The sequence below is a fragment of the Scomber japonicus genome, chromosome 18 (assembly GCF_027409825.1).
Source record: "Scomber japonicus isolate fScoJap1 chromosome 18, fScoJap1.pri, whole genome shotgun sequence".
Taxonomy (NCBI): domain Eukaryota; kingdom Metazoa; phylum Chordata; class Actinopteri; order Scombriformes; family Scombridae; genus Scomber; species Scomber japonicus.
Genome location: NC_070595.1, coordinates 4,342,778 through 4,361,183, shown reverse-complemented (window position 1 = coordinate 4,361,183; position 18,406 = coordinate 4,342,778).

Below are 18,406 nucleotides of genomic sequence, written 5' to 3'. Positions count from 1 at the left end.
GAACATACTCATTGAGCTGTTTGTCCTTCTTAGCAATCTCTTCAGCTGCTGCCATTGCAATGTTGTGTTCTTCACTTTTCAGTTGCTGGAGACGGGCCTGCTCGTTAGCCATAAGAGCAACATTGAAGTCCTGACACTTCATTTGGTTTTGTATTTTCTTTTGAGTATTTAGCTCAGCCTTTTCCAGGAACAACTTGCCAGACTCTTTCTGGGCCTGACACCAGTCCTGATCTCTCTGATGTTCTTCCTTTCTCCACAGGTCATTCTCCTGTATTGTTGCCTTGTAGTGATCAGAAATAGACTGAAGTGTAGCAGCTTTCTTCTCTTTTTTAGCATTTTCCTGCCTTTCAAATTTTGCCTCCTGCTCAGCTACACCGTTTAACAATGTAGCCTCCTCCTTCAGAGTTCTTGTGGCAGCCTCCTCCTTCATTTTTATAGCATATTTTTCAGCTACAATCTCCTTTGGTGTCTGGAGCTTTCTAAATCTTTCTGCTTTCTCATTATCTCTCTGTTTAAATTTGTTTTCTAAATCAGATTGAGCAAGTTTTATTTTTTTTCCCTCTGTTATCAGGGCCTGTGCCTGCTTTTCTCTCCCGATATTTTTATCTGTAATATTTTCCTGCCTCATTTTCAAGAGGCTTTTTTTGGACTCAGCTTCCTTCTCTGCCTGACATCTTACCTCTTCAGCATGAAGTTGGTCAAGTTCTCTAAGTCTGTCTCTGTCTATTTTATCCTGCTGTATCTCTTTCTCTTTCTCTTGTTTTAATGACAGCATTTGCTCATGCAAATATTCTGCCACAGACAGGTTATTTAATTTTTTCAGGTTCATTTTTTCCTGCTCTTTTTTATTTTCATCCGCCAGCTTCATTGTCATCTCCTCTCGAGCCTGCCTCTCTTGTTGTTCAGCAGCCCTCTTTTTTTCTCTCTGAGTTTGAACCTGGAGCTCATTCTCCTTCTGGATGTGGCTTACCAGGACCGCACGGGTAAATTTTCTGACACAGCCATTATCATAAAACATTTTTTGGTTGGCTGTATCAATTACTTGCTGCCGATCTTGTCTTTTGGCTTCAATTTCCTCTGCAGCAAGTTTGTTTAAATATTCCTCCTTTTCCTCCTTACGTTTTTTGCCTCTCAGCTTTATGAGCCGTTTGGCTTCATCCTCTCTTTCCTGTACATGTGATTTCTTGTGTTGAACCACTTCAGGTTTGGTTATTTCTTTGGCTGCATCCTGGATTCTTGCCCATTCAGCCTTGGACAAAATTGTAGACTTGACTTGAGCCATTTCAGTTTCTTTCTGGTGGTTGTGTTGTACGTTTGGATCACAGTGTGTTATATTATTATATATTAAAAAGCTTAATATGGTCTATATCAAACCCGTGGGTCTTTGAACTCATATCATCAAATCACTTCAAAGCATTCCAATGACTTTGATCTCTATGACATCATTGACCAACATTCTAGATCTCATTGTTACCTCTCCTTGGTTACTGTTGCTATGCACTGTTACATTTTATGACCAGCCAATCTGGTTGCATAGCAACGAATAAAGAAAATAAACAGTATCCTAATATTTTAGTTTTTATGTGTTGCTAGTAGGTTAGGCTGCAGAATTTGGCATGTAAAAAAACGATACCAGTTCTTAAGGATATTGTTAATTTGGACTGATTCAAGTACAAGCACATTTCCAAAAATAAAAGCAACACACTTGCAGTGGCAAAGGAGAGATAAATGGCGTGGGAGTGATTTGCTGATAATAAATGGTCCTCATCCTCAGACAGTTTGTACACACAAATCTTTGGGATTCATAAAACATCTGTACACACAAGTCATAAATGTCCCAGAAATTATTTTGTCAATATTCATTCAGTATAAACAGTATACTGTATTAGAAAAACTATTTTTTAAATGATTGGGCCTAAATATACAACATTTAAAAGTGTGAAATTGTTAATTCACAATTTATTTACTAATTGTAAAACCAGCCAATATATTGTAATGCATAATATGAACTTCTGCTGAACTCTTGTGTTTTTAATGTTTTGTTAGCACAACTGCTCATTGTGTGTCTGAAATATTTGTTTGTTTTTTATTTTAGGGATGATCATTTTTAGTACCTATTTATTTTTTTAAATTGTTAGCTATGGGAGAGTATTAGAGCCACTGAAAAAAATGGAATTCTCAGAATAAAGTCAGAATTCTGAGAAAAAAAGTCAGATTAAAGGGTTAGGTTGTTTTTTTAGGGAGGATTTTTTGTTTTTCATTTCTGAAAAGTCATAATTCTGACTTTAAATAGAATTTTAAAAGATCTAGGAAGAAAGCTTCATACAGCAGACTACTCTGACATTATTTATATTATTAACCCATTATTGGGCAAAGAATTATATTTGGTAACTTCTGTAAATTTCCCAAAATATCCTTCTTTCCTTCCTATCTTCCTTCTCTCCTCCCTTCCTTCTTTCCTTCCTCCATCCTTCCTTCCTTACTTCCATCTGTTCTTCCTCTTTCTCTCCTCCCTTCCTTCTTTCCTTCCTCCATCCCCCTTTCTTCTTCCTTCCTTCCTTCTTTCTTCCCTTCCTCCTTCCCTCCTTCTCTCTTTCTTTCCTCAACCCTACCTTCCTTCCTTCCTTCCTTCCTTCCTTCTTTCCTGCGTCCTTCCTTCCTTTCCTTCCTCCCTCCTTCCTTCCCTTCCTTCATTCCTTCCTCCTTCCCTTCCTTTCAATGAGTGTCCTATAAAGGGTTAATACAGTATCAGTTATGATGTAAGAAGAGGAAAGAGTGGATAGACGGGTGGAGTAACGTCACACAGTGGAGTGTTATCTAGAGAAATAACATGAAAATGTCTCCTGTAGTAAATAACACAATTATAGCAAGTTTACAGGTCATTACTATCATGGTGCAGCTCTGTTCCTGGCGGGGGAGGAAGAGGCAGAGGTCAGAGGTCAACCAGTTCAGCCTGGTGTTTCCCTCCAACATGAAGCACTTCGAGACAGAAGAGTAGTGATACCAAGCTGCTGTGTGTGGAGATCTGTCACCCAGACTATTTTATTGTATTTCCCTAATTTTATAAGTTTTTCCTCATTGTTTGCTGAAAATGTAAAATAAATATGGAAAATAACACATGGATGTTTTTCAATTTATCATTGCTGAGTAAAATTACTTAATCTATGTATTATTATCAATATAAAACAGAACAATCACAATATCAGTAGAAATAAGAAAAATGTACACAAACATTTGTAAATTGTATAATAATAATTTGTACATAATTCGATACTCAGTTGTTAGTTGAAGCTTGTTACTGTAAGTGTGACACACAGAGAGGAGAGGAGGCACGACTGAAGGAAAATACATTTATTGAGTGGAATAGAAATGGGATATTGAACTGAGGGTAAGGCTGAAGATGAGCTGGACTGGGCAAGGGGCTGAGCAGGTCAGGACAAGAATCCAGGGGAGGGGATTTTTATTTTTGGAAATCACCAGGCCTTGATTTTTTCAGCTGAATTAAACAAACATCATATTAAACATCATCTAACGAACAACATGGAGCTTTTCAAAATTATATTTTTGTATTGAGCTACTGTTTTTTTTACAGACATACATTTCTATTGTCTAATGTTGATTTACTGTGTTTTTTTCCCCTCTGCAATGCCTGGATAACCTGTCAGGGTCTGTCATGTGTCTGTTTCCTGTTTTATTTTGACACCCTAGTCTCTGTGCTCACTTCCTGCTCGCTCCCCGTGTGATTACCTGTCCCCGCCCTTATGTGTTTCACCTGTGTCTCGTTATCCCTTCCCTCCTGTGTGTATATAATCAGTGCTCCCCTGTGTGTCAGTGCCAGATGGTCTTGTCAGTTTCCTGTCAGAGTTCCAGCGTTATCCCTAGTTTAGATTCCTAGTGTTATTGACCAGTTTTTGCCTTTTGGATTCTGAGTTTTTGCCTAGAGATTTTGTACTTCTGCCCTGTGATTTTGGACTTCCTGGTTTCCGACTCTTGGACTGAATAAACATACTTGAGAACTGATTCTGCCTGCCTGCATTTGTGTCCGCCAGTCTCTGTGTTCTGACATAACCTACTGCTCTATATCAAGATGTTCCAAATCTTGGATGAATAAAGTAAATCTGTTTGTGTGTATCAATCTGTTTATGTAACAAAACACAACAGAGTAAAAACTAGCAGGAGTTAGCTGTTCAGGTTGATTTTACACAACTACAGTGACGAGTTGAACATGCTATGATAACATAGCATGTTGGTCCATGTATCACTCCAAATAATTTTATTGTGTTAGCAAACATATGTCTTCATGACTGTAAACACTTAGAAAGCAGTGAACAAACATCAGATCATAGACTGTATATAAGAAATGGACGTAACATCCGTGACGTCACCCATTGGTTTGTGGACTGCTGCTCGGAAGCCAATAGTTTCGAATCTAGGCAGCGCCATCTTCAGAATTTCAGGTGCATGCTGGGAAAAAAAGAACATGGATTCTACTTATATGGGCATGAGGCGGAGTCATGGACGGAAGTATGGGCGGGACTAACGGCGGAGCGGGGAGGCTGCGATTGGTTGCGAGGGCTGGATCTCTCTTGGTCAATCACCCTGTCAATCACAACGTAGCCACGTAGCCTGCTTTATCGTCAAATATAAAATCAGGGAGGCCAAAATTTCACAAATGAACACCAGACTGCATTGAAGAAGGCTTTAAACTAGCGATTGAGACCATAAACACATTTTGAAAACGTTTACTGAGGTTAGAAATCAAGTGAGAAGTTGGTGAATTCTCCATTGACTTGTATAGAGCCGGAAGTCTTTTTGAACACAAAACGGTCGCCCCCTGGTGGCCTTTTGATAGAATGCAGCTCTAAGTTACTTCCGCATTGGCTTCTTTTCAGAGGATAGGTACTCCCCGCCTGCATCAGATACACAGCGAGCAGCTATACAGCAGCTACGTTGTAGGTTACGTTAGCACGATGCTAACGCAGAGCGTCAAACAGCTGTAGTAACAACTCCGCTACTTTACAGATAACATCACAACAACAACATATCTTGACTAACTAGACAGTGAGCTGAATGTCAGCAGTTTATGTGAAGCAGAGCTGATGTTACTCACCTCAAAAATTGTTACCGCCGCAATAAACCGGTAGAGTAGCATGAATCAATAGATAGACCTATCAAAAAAAGCTACTTTATGGGTTTCTACCTCTGTATATCAAATAAAGGCATAAGTAAGTGTTTTCTTCTCTCATTTGTCTAATGTACAAAAAGTGTAATGAAAATGATGTCATGGGTAGTGTATTTTGATGGATCAAACCCCCTACTCAATACGACTGCTAATCACTCACTACCACTGTAGGATGAATGGCAGCATATTTAGACATACCTAAATTTCCCACTCAATGCACATGCGTGGAAGCACTTTTCGATAGGTTGGACAACTCGACAGAATACCCAGCCCCTAAAAATCATGTCCACAAAATATCATGATGAATACAGCATAAGCTGAGCACAAGTCATAGACGAAATACCTCAACAACCTTTACCCTAGGGGTGTCAGAGTTTAAAGGCTCAAAGAAACAAACTTACCGGCATGTCAACAGGAACCTGGGAGGGGATCGGCTCTCGCTCCTACATCAACATAAACGGTGTATGTTTTGTAGTTGTATGGACTTTGGACCTCAATGACAACAAGGTTGTCTGCAAGGAGACGTCCTAGTTGTCCTGCTTCTCATTCACTAGCATAGTGAGGGCTCTACGATGTGAAATGAAGCAAGATAAACCAACTATTTGGTGCTATATGTATCACACCTATTATGCACTGCATACAACATTGGTATCACAATATAAATATCAATGACTATATAGTTAGGGATTAATATATCTAAAATATATTAAAACTATGTGAATAATATGAAGACTCAAGTCTTACAAATAAAAGCAGTAGAGCTCCTTTCCCTCAAACTAAAGAGTACAGACTATTTTTTTAACCTGTATTTAAACAGGCGAGTCAATTGAGAACAATTTCTCATGTACATTCATGAAAAAACCTGAGAAATAAACTTGTCGCTTGATGTTGGAGTTGGTCTTCTCATCCAGGCCATTTGTCTGTGGATGATAGGCCGCTGTCACACTTCTCTCTATGTCTATAGATCACAGAACAAAGATGGCGTCCCACTTCTGCAGCGGTTTTGGTCCGCAATGAGAATGCCTCGACCCATTTGGAGAAGTAATCTGTGGCTGTGAGAATATACTCAAACCCATCCACAGTTTTGGGTAAAGGTCCTGTAAAATCTATTCCCACAAGCTCCCAGACAGCAGACACCTATGAAGTAAAAACAAAATTACTTTTAGTTCCAGATTGAGGAAATTTACAGTGTGCTGTAGCAAGCAAGTATAAAACAATAAGCAATATCAACAAGAGGGGATACAAAATATGGATAATTTTAAGAAGACATGGTATTAAAAAAATATAAGCAGGAGATAATACAAAAAATGCATTGAAGGAGTAGTTATGGAAATATAAGTTTGGCGCATTAATGACAGTACACTAAATGAAGATGTTACTGCAGGTGTAACGATTGACCTTGATATAATATATACTGCAGTGGCTCTGAGGTTTAAAGGGTTTCCTACCCTCTAGCACTTGTCACATTCCAGCACCTTAAACAATTAACATTTGAATAGCTTTCATAAAAGTTAAAAGAAATAACAAATAACAAAAAAACACAATAGTGGGCTGTGAAACTCATCAAAAAGTTTCTTGGCATCGGTATATTACCACTTATCTTTCATTGCTAAAAAGAGCAACGCTGTTATTAACCCTCTATGGTACACATTATGATGCCAGTTGGGTGTTTTTTAAATCTTAAAACAGACCAAATAAACATAATCTAAAGAAATTTTCCAAAATAATTATTTTGGGGGGTAATTTTTGGGGTGCGTTGCCTTGAGGCAACACTGTACCATAATGGTACAGAATGAAAAAAATTAGATATTGTTTAAAATTTTAACAAAATTTATTTTAAAACATGCAAAATTCTCAGTAGCCTCAAAAGGTTACAATTCATACAGTTTGACATTTAATAACCTTAAAAAACAAGTTGTTTCATAGGATTGAATGTTTGAATGTTGCCTGCAGGTAACATCGTACTATTGTGGAACAAACTATTGGAATGAATGTGTCAAAGAGTCTAAGCACAATTCACATGACTTTATCCGGACAATTTCACAAAACAAACTATTAAAACTTGAAAAATAAGAACGTTATGTGAAGTTAAGTCCAGTGTTTGATTGCTGGTGCTTCATTTCAATGCTTGCTCCTGCGCTTTTTCCACTCCAGTGCCTTGGGCCTTCTTGGTGCTTCTTGAAGAAGGATGTATAAACAAACAAATGTCCTGAGTATGCTATGAAAATATCAATAAAATTAAATAATGAATTAACAATGCATGCTACACCTTATCTTATACTGATAATACCTGTCGCTGCACTTTCACCCTCACTGTCCTCATCCTCGCTCTCAAGCTCATACTCTCTATTACTCTCCCAGTTTGACTGCAGCTCGTCTTCATCATTGCTTAACACTAATTCATCCTCACTGTCATCAGCTGGTAGTGCTATTTCTACCTTCTTCTTTGAAGATCCATAGAATATTGATGTGTTCATTCTGTAAATGGTGGATAAATGTGTGGAAAATATAAGCATATTATTCTGGTGGTTCAAGTGTCAAATTGTAGATATAAAATGAAAATGATGATGACTTTTGAACAGCATACCTAAATACCAAAATGTCATGTCATGGTGATTCCATAATGGTACGATGTTGCCTCTAGGCAACATTAGCATTTTAACAAGTTTCCATTACTTAATTAGGAATCAAAGTACATTAAACTGTTAGAAATCAAGCTTTATTTACTAATTATTATGAAGATATTTTTTTCCAGATTGAAAAAGACCTGGAAATTATGTTTTCAAATCAATTTCGGTGAGAGAAATCGCTGAGTTGAAGCTTGTGACAAAGTCTGCCAAAAAGCCATACAGCAATACATATTTTTAAAAAGGAGAAAAGAAATTGTGAATTGATTTTGGATATTCAAAACTACTTCTTCACATTCCAATTCCAATACTCCTGTTCCTGAGAAATAGAATTTTATTGCCCTTTGAAAGGGTGAACTTGCATGAAGGGAAAAGAGCACATAGACTACAACAGTAATGTCACATAGTCTACATGTTATTTAGAGGGAAATAATGTGATATGTCCTGTAGTAAGTAAACTATTTTGTACCAAGTTTGCAACATAAGATGTTCATATGTAATTACTATCATGGTGCAGCATTGTTCCTTGCATGTGAAGAAGAGGCAGAGGTCAGAGGTCAACCAGTTCAGTAAGCCTAAAACCAGGTGATCTGCACAGACCTGGCCCTAACCAATGTGGCGCCCTAGGCAAGATTTTAGGTGGCGCCCCCCTTGCATCGAAGTAAATTCCACTGCTGGTGTACATACTCACAAGAAACTGAATAGCTTTATCTTGGACATTCTTTTATTTAAAGAAAGCAATTGCCCAATCAAAATACTTAGAACAAATTAGAAAGAAATACAAAAAAATATGAAATTAATATATGAAATACAATATAAATAGCTTACATAAAGTATAAGATTTAAATACCCACAAAATAAAAAGTGTAAACAAGTGACATGCTGCTGCATCACTTCTGGGTTGTGCTGCTGAGGTGGAGGCAACAGGAGGAGCGCTTGATGCTGTAGGTGGCCCAAGATTTGCAGGGGTGGGACTGAGAAACCTCAACAGTGCATCTGAAGAGAGAAGTGGAGTATGTGACACCAGTCTAATAATAAATATGATTTCAAGAATAAAATGAAATGAAATAATATAAATGAACACCTAAGAGATACATGCATGATGTTAGACTATACTGTGCATGTATAATATACAATGTACTTTTTCTGATATGCACATTATATAAGATTCAATTTTATTGTCATTACAACAAAATACTGATTAGCAGAATGCAAAGAAGCAGTAAACTGCAGTATAATATAGAATGTGGGAATGATAAGTTATGCTATGAATGATGTGCACTTTAACACTGATGTAAAGTTTAACACTATAAACACACTTTAGACAATATGAACTGTAGTACAACATACAGCTAGGCTTACAACTATAATAAAAGGGTGGAAAAGGAATAGCATTTTGATTGACTATTACAAGCTAAGAAAACCTTAGCTAGCCAGATGTTAATAAAAATGCTGATTAGATCTAATATTTACACATTTCCCTGAGGAAACCCAGCGAGCACAAACCCTAATTTCAACGTTTGATTTCCGGTGTCGTGCCAAGATAGTTACCCCCAATAGAATTTGTATCCCCTGGTCGCGGGAGCGCGCATACCAGGGAGCTGCGTTTCTTCGCTTTGGTTTATCAACAATGTTTTTATTCTGCTGTATGCTACTACGTGTTAACGTAAATTTATACTATTCAGTGTTCTACATTCACAATGTTGTATCTTTTTCCTCCTATAATCTGACAGTGGTATTTAACCACGTAGGCTAGACGATTACTTAAACTGTGAAGTCAAGATCACATTGACTCGAAATGTAGGCTACATTAAACCACAAAGGTAATAAAAGGCTGGTCTTTTGTCTTTTATTTTGTGAATATTTCAGGTCATGACTAGTGAATATGGAGAAGATAACTCTATCCCAGCTCAAGTTACAGGGGGGATACTTATTATTTCAGGACGGATTTCCAGCCTGAAATAATAAGTACCCCCCCCTCCACACTAGAAAGATGAGGCACTGTCATCTTGTGTTTCATTTTGTGAGTATTTCAGGTCATGTCTAGTAACACTGGTGAATATGGAGAAGATTACTCTATCCCAGCTCAAGTTACAGGGGGGATACTTATTATTTCAGGACGGATTTTCAGCCTGAAATAATAAGTACCCCCCCCTCCACACTAGGAAGATGAGGCACTGTCATCTTGTGTTTCATTTTGTGAGTATTTCAGGTCATGTCTAGTAACACTGGTGAATATGGAGAAGATTACTCTATCCCAGCTCAAGTTACAGGGGGGATACTTATTATTTCAGGACGGATTTTCAGCCTGAAATAATAAGTACCCCCCCCTCCACACTAGGAAGATGAGGCACTGTCATCTTGTGTTTCATTTTGTGAGTATTTCAGGTCATGTCTAGTAACACTGGTGAATATGGAGAAGATTACTCTATCCCAGCTCAAGTTACAGGGGGGATACTTATTATTTCAGGACGGATTTTCAGCCTGAAATAATAAGTACCCCCCCCCCCCCCCTCCACACTAGGAAGATGAGGCACTGTCATCTTGTGTTTCATTTTGTGAGTATTTCAGGTCATGTCTAGTAACACTGGTGAATATGGAGAAGATTACTCTATCCCAGCTCAAGTTACAGGGGGGATACTTATTATTTCAGGACGGATTTCCAGCCTGAAATAATAAGTACCCCCCCCCCCACACACTCACACACACATTAGACAAATGAGGCACTATCATCTTGTGTTTCATTTTGTGAGTATTTCAGGTCATGTCTAGTAACACTGGTGAGTATGGAGAAGATTACTCTATCCCAGCTCAAGTTACAGGGGGGATACTTATTATTTCAGATGTCATTTCCAGCCTGAAATAATAAGTACCCCCCCCCCCCCCCACACACACACACACTAGACAAATGAGGCACTATTATCTTGTGTTTCATTTTGTGAGTATTTCAGGTCATGTCTAGTAACACTGGTGAGTATGGAGAAGATTACTCTATCCCAGCTCAAGTTACAGGATAAATCTGGAAATGTAATGAAAACGTTGACTGTTATGTTGCAATAACAATATGTTAAATTTCTTTTTTTAAGTAATTAAAAATTAACAATAATAGAAAAATAAATTCAATACAAAAAATAAATTCAAACTGCCACAAAACATATCCCTCGATAATATAGGCCTTGGTACTGTCTCGCTTCTATCACTGAACTGTTGGTACTGTGTGTTTGTACTTTTCCATGACACGTGATTACTTCAATCAAGTATGCAAATTAGTTGAGGTCAGGGGTTACGTCAGTAAACCATATTGTTATTTATCTGTCAATACTGCCATTTACCACCAAACATGGATCCGAGCGATTACGCACAGATAGCCGTCTACAAAGAGAGGAAAGAATATCCATCAAATTTAACAAAGACAGAAAAATTACTTCTTCGACGAAAAGCTGGCCTTTATGACATTGAAGGTAAGATGTATGTAATAAGCATATTTATACACACAATTGGCTGTCAAAGAATTCCTCCTTATAGATCCCGTCATTGTCACTTTCCATCATGCCACAGCTCTGCAGTACTATCCACGACATTTACGTTGTATTATATAACGTTGTGGTAAAGTATATTCTGTATGCCACCTAATTCATCGCGCAGGTGCAGTTAATTGCCAAAAAGTTTGGATTATATATTTTTACTGTTGATGAAATATATATAACCTAACTTGCATAGCAAAGATATCCACTTTAAATTAATGTGGAAAACAACATGTACTTAACTAGGCTATATATTTCATATTTGATAATTATTAAGTTCTAGCAATAATTATACAAATCTCATGTCTCTGTAACACACTATTACACATATCATGAACAGGTTCTTACTTGGTTTTTACTTGTATTTAGGAGGAGAGCTGTATTATTGGCGGTACAAGGGGACTGCCAAATCTATCAAGACCAAGGTCTGTGGGGCTGAGGCTGCAAATGAGATCTTTATAGATTTTCATGCAAGCCCTACTGGGGCACACTGTGGCCAAACTAAAACAAGGGATGCAATATCCCGAAGGTTTTACTGGCCAGGGATGTCTGTAGACATCAACAAGTGGGTAAGTCAGCACTACATACAAACGATCCTAATTATTAATGTAGGAGCATCAAAACAAATTCTCTGCGACTTTATTTTTTATATCATTGAAAATGATTTATTAAAACTTTTCTGTGGTATTTACAGCACGTGTTAATAACTTGCCATGTTTACACAATTATGTCATCAGGTTTCCCAGTGCTCAGCATGCCAGGCGAGTGGTGAAACACTAAAAAAGCCAACAAAGTTGACTCCCATACAGGTAATCCATCCAAAATAATGCAAAAAGGTTTTTTTTTAAATTGTGTAAAAGGTATATGGCCTAAAGGAAATATGCTTGTTAAATAGAAGTTGATTTGAGTGCATTTTATTTATCAATTATTTTTTTTATTGTTGTTTACAGTTGTGTCTGGAAGAAAACTATTTTAATGTGAATTTTTTTGCCATTTAAGGTTTCACAGCCTTTTGAATTGCTGGGGATGGACCTCATTGGGAAGTTGACTCAAAGTAAGAATGGACATCAGTACATCTGCGTGATGATCGACTACTTCACAAAGTGGCCACAGGCTTACCCACTAAAGTCGAAGACAGCAAAATAAGTGTCAAAATGCATAATCAAATTTGTCCATCAATTCGAAGCCCCAAAAAGAATTCTGACTGACCAGGGGAAAGAATTTGTCAATGCCGTAAGTACTTAAATCCCAGGAAGAAGTTGTGTCCATGTTGTTGATATATTACATATTACTTTCTCAAAAACATTTCCCACAATAATGTTGCAATTCAGATTATGATTAATTTTGTTCTTGCAATATTGTCAAGGATAAATCTATCAATACATTGGACGCAACCACAAATACATCATAGACACAGACAGACTAGAAGGTTATTTTGACCAATAAGGAGACGGACGGACACAGTTGGCAAAATACCCCTGTCTCATCTAACAAAGAGCAAAACTAATCCTTTATAGTTTAAAGAGGACAAACTGTCATTGGTCAACATTTTATGAAAGCATGAATAGCATGAAATCATGTGATGTCCTTACTAAACATATGACATTTTTAATGGAAATATAACAGCATTGTTGTTCATCCTGTCTTGCTCACCCAGAATAAAACTAAGACAGTTTAACAGAGTTGAACTAAGGGTTAATAATACAGCATTGCAATTAAATATTTAACTAAATTCACCTTCACAGTACTAAGAAAACTAATACAATGTGAAATTAAAAATATATAAAACTTCTAATGTGTTATCCTAATTTACTTTCACTATATTTTTGTGACATCTATATTTTTTGGAGTTGTATTGTACATGCAATTAGTGTATTTTTGTTAAAAAAAAAAATCCCTTATGATTGTAGATAAACAAAGGAGTGTGTCAAAGACTGGAAATTGAAAGAAGCCTCTCTTCGCCCTACCATCCACAAACAAATGGCTTGGTAGAGCGTATGAATGGCACAATTCAGAGGTGAGTACTTTGCTGTAGTCTTAATCAACCACTCTAAACTTGCCTCTGTGCACTTTTTGGCACTTACATGTTGTGTTCTCTCTTGACTAGACTTTTGCTTGTGTTGTATTAACTCTCTGGTGTATGTAGGATAAAATAATCAGCAAAATGAAATTGTAACAGCTTCAACTTGTTAACTTAAATGCATATGAGTTTTTATTTCTGGGGTGTTCATGTGGTAGTTAAGAATTTAAAAATAATTTGAATAATTTGATTTCCTTTTCAGCGTTATGCCTAGTGTTCCACTTTCTTCACATATAATTTCATTGTTTGTTTCAACTAAATTGCTAAGGTTCTTGGAGAAAATGCAGCCAGAGTGTAAATAATAAATAGGTAATGTATGTTCTTTGTCTGGGTTGATTATGCGTCAATCTACTAGTAATGCCTCAGGGCTTCAGTAGGGGGATTCGCGCTATTTCCTCACTCAATACAAACGAGTGAAGGCAAGAGCAGAGTGTGTTCATTCATCCCTCTTCCCTCACTATTTTCCCTGTTTAAGGTAATTACCTACACAAAGCACCGTAAATGTAGTGACACGCGTTGTTAATAATTGTTATGTTGTCATGGTTGCTAATTGTGAAAGGAAGAGGTGAATTTTATACTTTTATGTTTTTAAAGAGTTTCTGGCTAACTCCGTCACTGTGTATGCTAGCTACTGTCATTGTCCCGCTTTCGCGCCTGACTGTTCCGTCATCTTCTATATTTGAGCTTGTTACTGTGGTATTTGCTGTAAGATGCTATTGTTGTTTTATTACTGTAACAAGTTCTGTATATAATTGAAACTCAATACAAACGAGTGAAGGCAAGAGCAGAGTGTGTTCATTCATCCCTCTTCCCTCACTATTTTCCCTGTTTAAGGGCACAACATTTGGAGGCACCGCTGGGATGTTCGGCTTTAGGACCATCCCTAACCTGTAAGAGAAATCCTCTCGTCGATCATCCCCCCAAACTACCCAGGCATCAGAAAGGAGCTCAGCAAAGCAGTGGAGGTGGTTTTTCAGACAAAAATTGGTGGTTTGTATCCTGAAGTGAGCAACGTGACCACTAGGGAGCAGCGAAAAACCAATTGAACCAGATAAACCCTCATTTGACTGCCTATGCCAACTCCTCTGATACAATGGAATCTGAATTAGAGAAGCTGCAGCTGGAGATTAAAGGAACACTGTATAAACTGTCTGTAGAGCAGCTGATTAAAGTATGTGATGCACTTCAAATCTCAGGACCAGGAAAAGAGCATGTGACTGGTAAGACACGCAGTCAGTTAATTGCACATGTCATAAGGTACCTTGAACGGGAAGAATCGGCCAGCCTAGAGGATGAAGGTATGTCCGACCTCCTTAATGCTCAGGATGTCATAGGCAAAATACAAATGGACAAAGTACAGAGTACAAGTGAACTTCAAAATCAAATCGAGGAACAGGAAAGCCTCAGGAAGGAGGTAGAGGCATTAAGGCTGTCATTAAGTGAAAAAGAGAGTGCAATGCATGATCTGATGAAAAATAGCATGAAACTCCCTCTAAGTGCCAGCACCCCAATAAAAAACATGGCTCCAGCACTGCCAAATGGCTCTATGTGGCACAAAGATTTTAAGATATCAGGCCAAATAGGGGAGCCCGGACAAAAAGATAGACTCACCTTTTCTAGTCTGGCTAGGCAAATTGAAAGTGGGCTCAGCAAGGGCTACCCAGAGTCGGAGGTCACTGATGCTGTAATCCGTGCCATCACACCAGGCCTGCAGTTGAGGAGTTACCTTGAAGGAAAAGAAAACCTCACGTTGCCTGCCCTGAGGAGAATCCTCAGGTCCCATTATCAGGAAAGAAGTGCCACAGAGCTATATAAACAACTCACCTCTGAGGTCCAGAGTAGTAAGGAGACACCCCAAAATTTCCTGATAAGGGCAATGGATCTGAGACAGAAAATTCTGTTCGCTTCTCAGGAAGTTGAATCAAGTCTCAAATACGACCCAGCGCTAGTCCAAAGTCTCTTCATGCACACTGTCCTGACTGGTCTGCAGAATGACAATATTAAAAGTGACCTGCAGCCTTACCTCCTGCAAACAAGTACATCAGATGAGCTGCTGCTGGAGAAAGTGAACGTTGCATGTGCATATGAAAAGGAGAGACAGGACAAAAAGAAACATTCAGCTCCATCACGAGTAACTCATTTAAACACTGTCCAGTCCAGTGAATCCCCAGTGGAAAAGAAGAACAACACCCAACAAAATACAGCCATTCTACCCCCCGACCTCCTCTCAGAAATTAAAGAAATACGGTCTGACATGGTGCTACTGAAAGGCCTGAGAGCTGAGGTCTCCCAAATTATAGAAACCATTCAAAAGTCAGCACCTGCAACCCCACAACCCTCTTCCTTTCAGGCTGAACACAAGGGTATGCAGTTTTACCACCAGCAGCCACCAGCAACGGTACAGGAGTACCAACCAGCACTTGGACCTGGACATGTGAGGGAAACAGCACAGTTCCAACAAAGATTTGCACCACAACGATATTACTCAGCACCACGCCCCCGCCCTAGGTGTTTTGCTTGTATCCAGTCAGGTGAGGAATACTGTCAGCACTGCTTTAGGTGCGGAAGTAGTGAGCATTTTCGTGCAGGATGTAAGGCACAGAGACTGATAAAACCAGCTAGAGAGAGCCCTTTAAACTAAGAGGGGTTGCTCCTACGGGACATGGGGCAACCTGCAATACAGATAAGTCCCACGGTTGTGCTAGCTGTGGAAAAGAGAAAGAAAATGGGGAACTAAATCGTTGTTCTGTTTGTAAAACAACACTGTACTGTTCAAAAGAATGCCAAGAGACCCACTGGCAGGCTCACAAAAGACACTGTAAGCCGTACACATGTTCAGGCATTAAGAAACAAGAAACACAGGCATATGAGAAGTCCAATTGTAGGAAAATTAGCGACCCAGCTAAAACACCTACCGTAAGGGAGTTGGTAGGAAAGAAATGTGTTATCAGGTGTTTTCTGCACAAAGAGAGAATCCAGGCACTGTGGGACACAGGCTCGCAAATTTGTGCTATAGATGAGGTCTGGAAAGAGAGTCACTTACCTGATGTAAAATTAAGAGATGTAGCAGAGTTAGTTGACCCACTTGACCCGTTGCACATTGAAGCAGCCAATGGAACGGAAATGCCATACATTGGTTGGCTTGAGGTGAGCTTTAAACTTACTGCTAATGATGAAGAGTTACTGATACCCATGTTAGTGCTAAAAGGTAATCAACAACCTTGTCCCATCATTGGCTTTAACGTTATTGAGTACCTAGTGGTGAACAGTGTGCTGGATCAGACAAAGCACAGGGACAAAGAAAAGCTCTTGAAAACAGTAAAGATAGCTTTCCCTCACCTCAGGAAGAATAGAGCCAAAGCTTTTATTAAGGCAGTGAGCGTAGGGCAGCCATGTGAGCACAATGTGAGAACAGCAAATGAGAGAGTCAGTGTGCCTAAACGCAGCGCCCTCCAGATTGAATGTCGGGTGCAGGCTCCCCCCTTCAAGGAGGATAAGACTCTTATTTTTGAGCCTCATGAGAACCCACAGTGGCCTGAAGGACTTGAGTGTTGCGACACTCTTGTATCAGTGAAGGCAGGCATGACCCCAAAAATCATTGTCAGTGTACAAAATTCTACCGGCCATGACATCACATTGTCAGGAAGGACTGTTATTGGAACAGTGCAGTCTGTTAGATCAGTTTATCCTGCCAACATATTCAAGTCAGACCGCCTACCTACTGCCTCAGTCCACAAAGTCCAGGCTAAGAGTTCCAGCCAGGACACACCCACCGATGAGCAATGGGATCCTCCTGTTGACCTGACACACCTGACTGAACACCAAAGACAAGTTGTAAGGCAGATGTTAAGAGAAGAATCACAGTCATTCTCTAGGTCTGATGATGACATAGGCTGTGTGGAAAATCTGCAGATGAACATTTCACTAAAAGATAATGAACCAGTGTCGCGGACATATCTGTCTGTCCCAAAGCCCTTGTACCAGGAGATGAAAGACTACTTACAGGATCTGATAGCACAGGGGTGGGTAGAAAAATCCACTTCGTCCTACTCCTCCCCAGTAGTCTGTGTGAGAAAAAAAGATGGTACTCTGCGCTTATGTATCGACTACAGGGAGCTCAACAAGAAAACTCACCCAGATCGCCACCCCATCCCCAGAGTACAGGACATCATGGACAATCTTGGTGGAAACACCCTGTTTTCATTGCTGGACCAGGGTAAGGCATATCACCAGGGGTTCATGGGCAAGGACAGTAAACATCTAACAGCCTTCGTGACCCCCGGGGGCCTATATGAATGGGTCCGAATCCCATTTGGACTAATGAACGCGCCTGCAGCATTCCAGCGCTGCATGGAAGAGTGCTTAGAGGGATTAAGGGATAAAGTATGTGTGCCTTATCTGGACGATGTCCTAGTGTTTAGCAGGACATTTGAGGATCATGTTAATGATGTCAAGATGGTCCTGCGACGGCTGAGGGAGCATGGAATAAAACTAAAACCCAGGAAGTGTGACCTCTTTAAAGCTGAAGTACGGTACCTTGGCAGGATTGTGTCTGCAGAGGGAAACAGGATAGACCCCGCCGACACTGCTGCAGTAATAGCTCTGAAAAACAAACAGCCAGGTACTGTTGGTGAGTTAAGAGCAGTGTTGGGACTGTTGAGTTATTACAGACAGTATATTAAGGATTTCTCACGGATTGCCAGCCCTCTGTATGACCTGCTTAAAGGACCTGTGGAAACTGAAACCCTGCAAAACAAAAGGAGAAAATGGCAAACAAGACAAAACAGTAGGGTTCCATCGAGTACACCTATTCAATGGACCGACATGCATCAGTCAGTATTAGAGCAATTGATCGACTGTCTAGCTCAGCCTCCTGTTCTAGGCTTCCCAGAATTCTCACAGCCATTTATTCTCCATACTGATGCATCAAATCAGGGACTAGGTGCAGTATTGTACCAAAAGCAGGATGGAAAACTGCGTGTGATCGCTTATG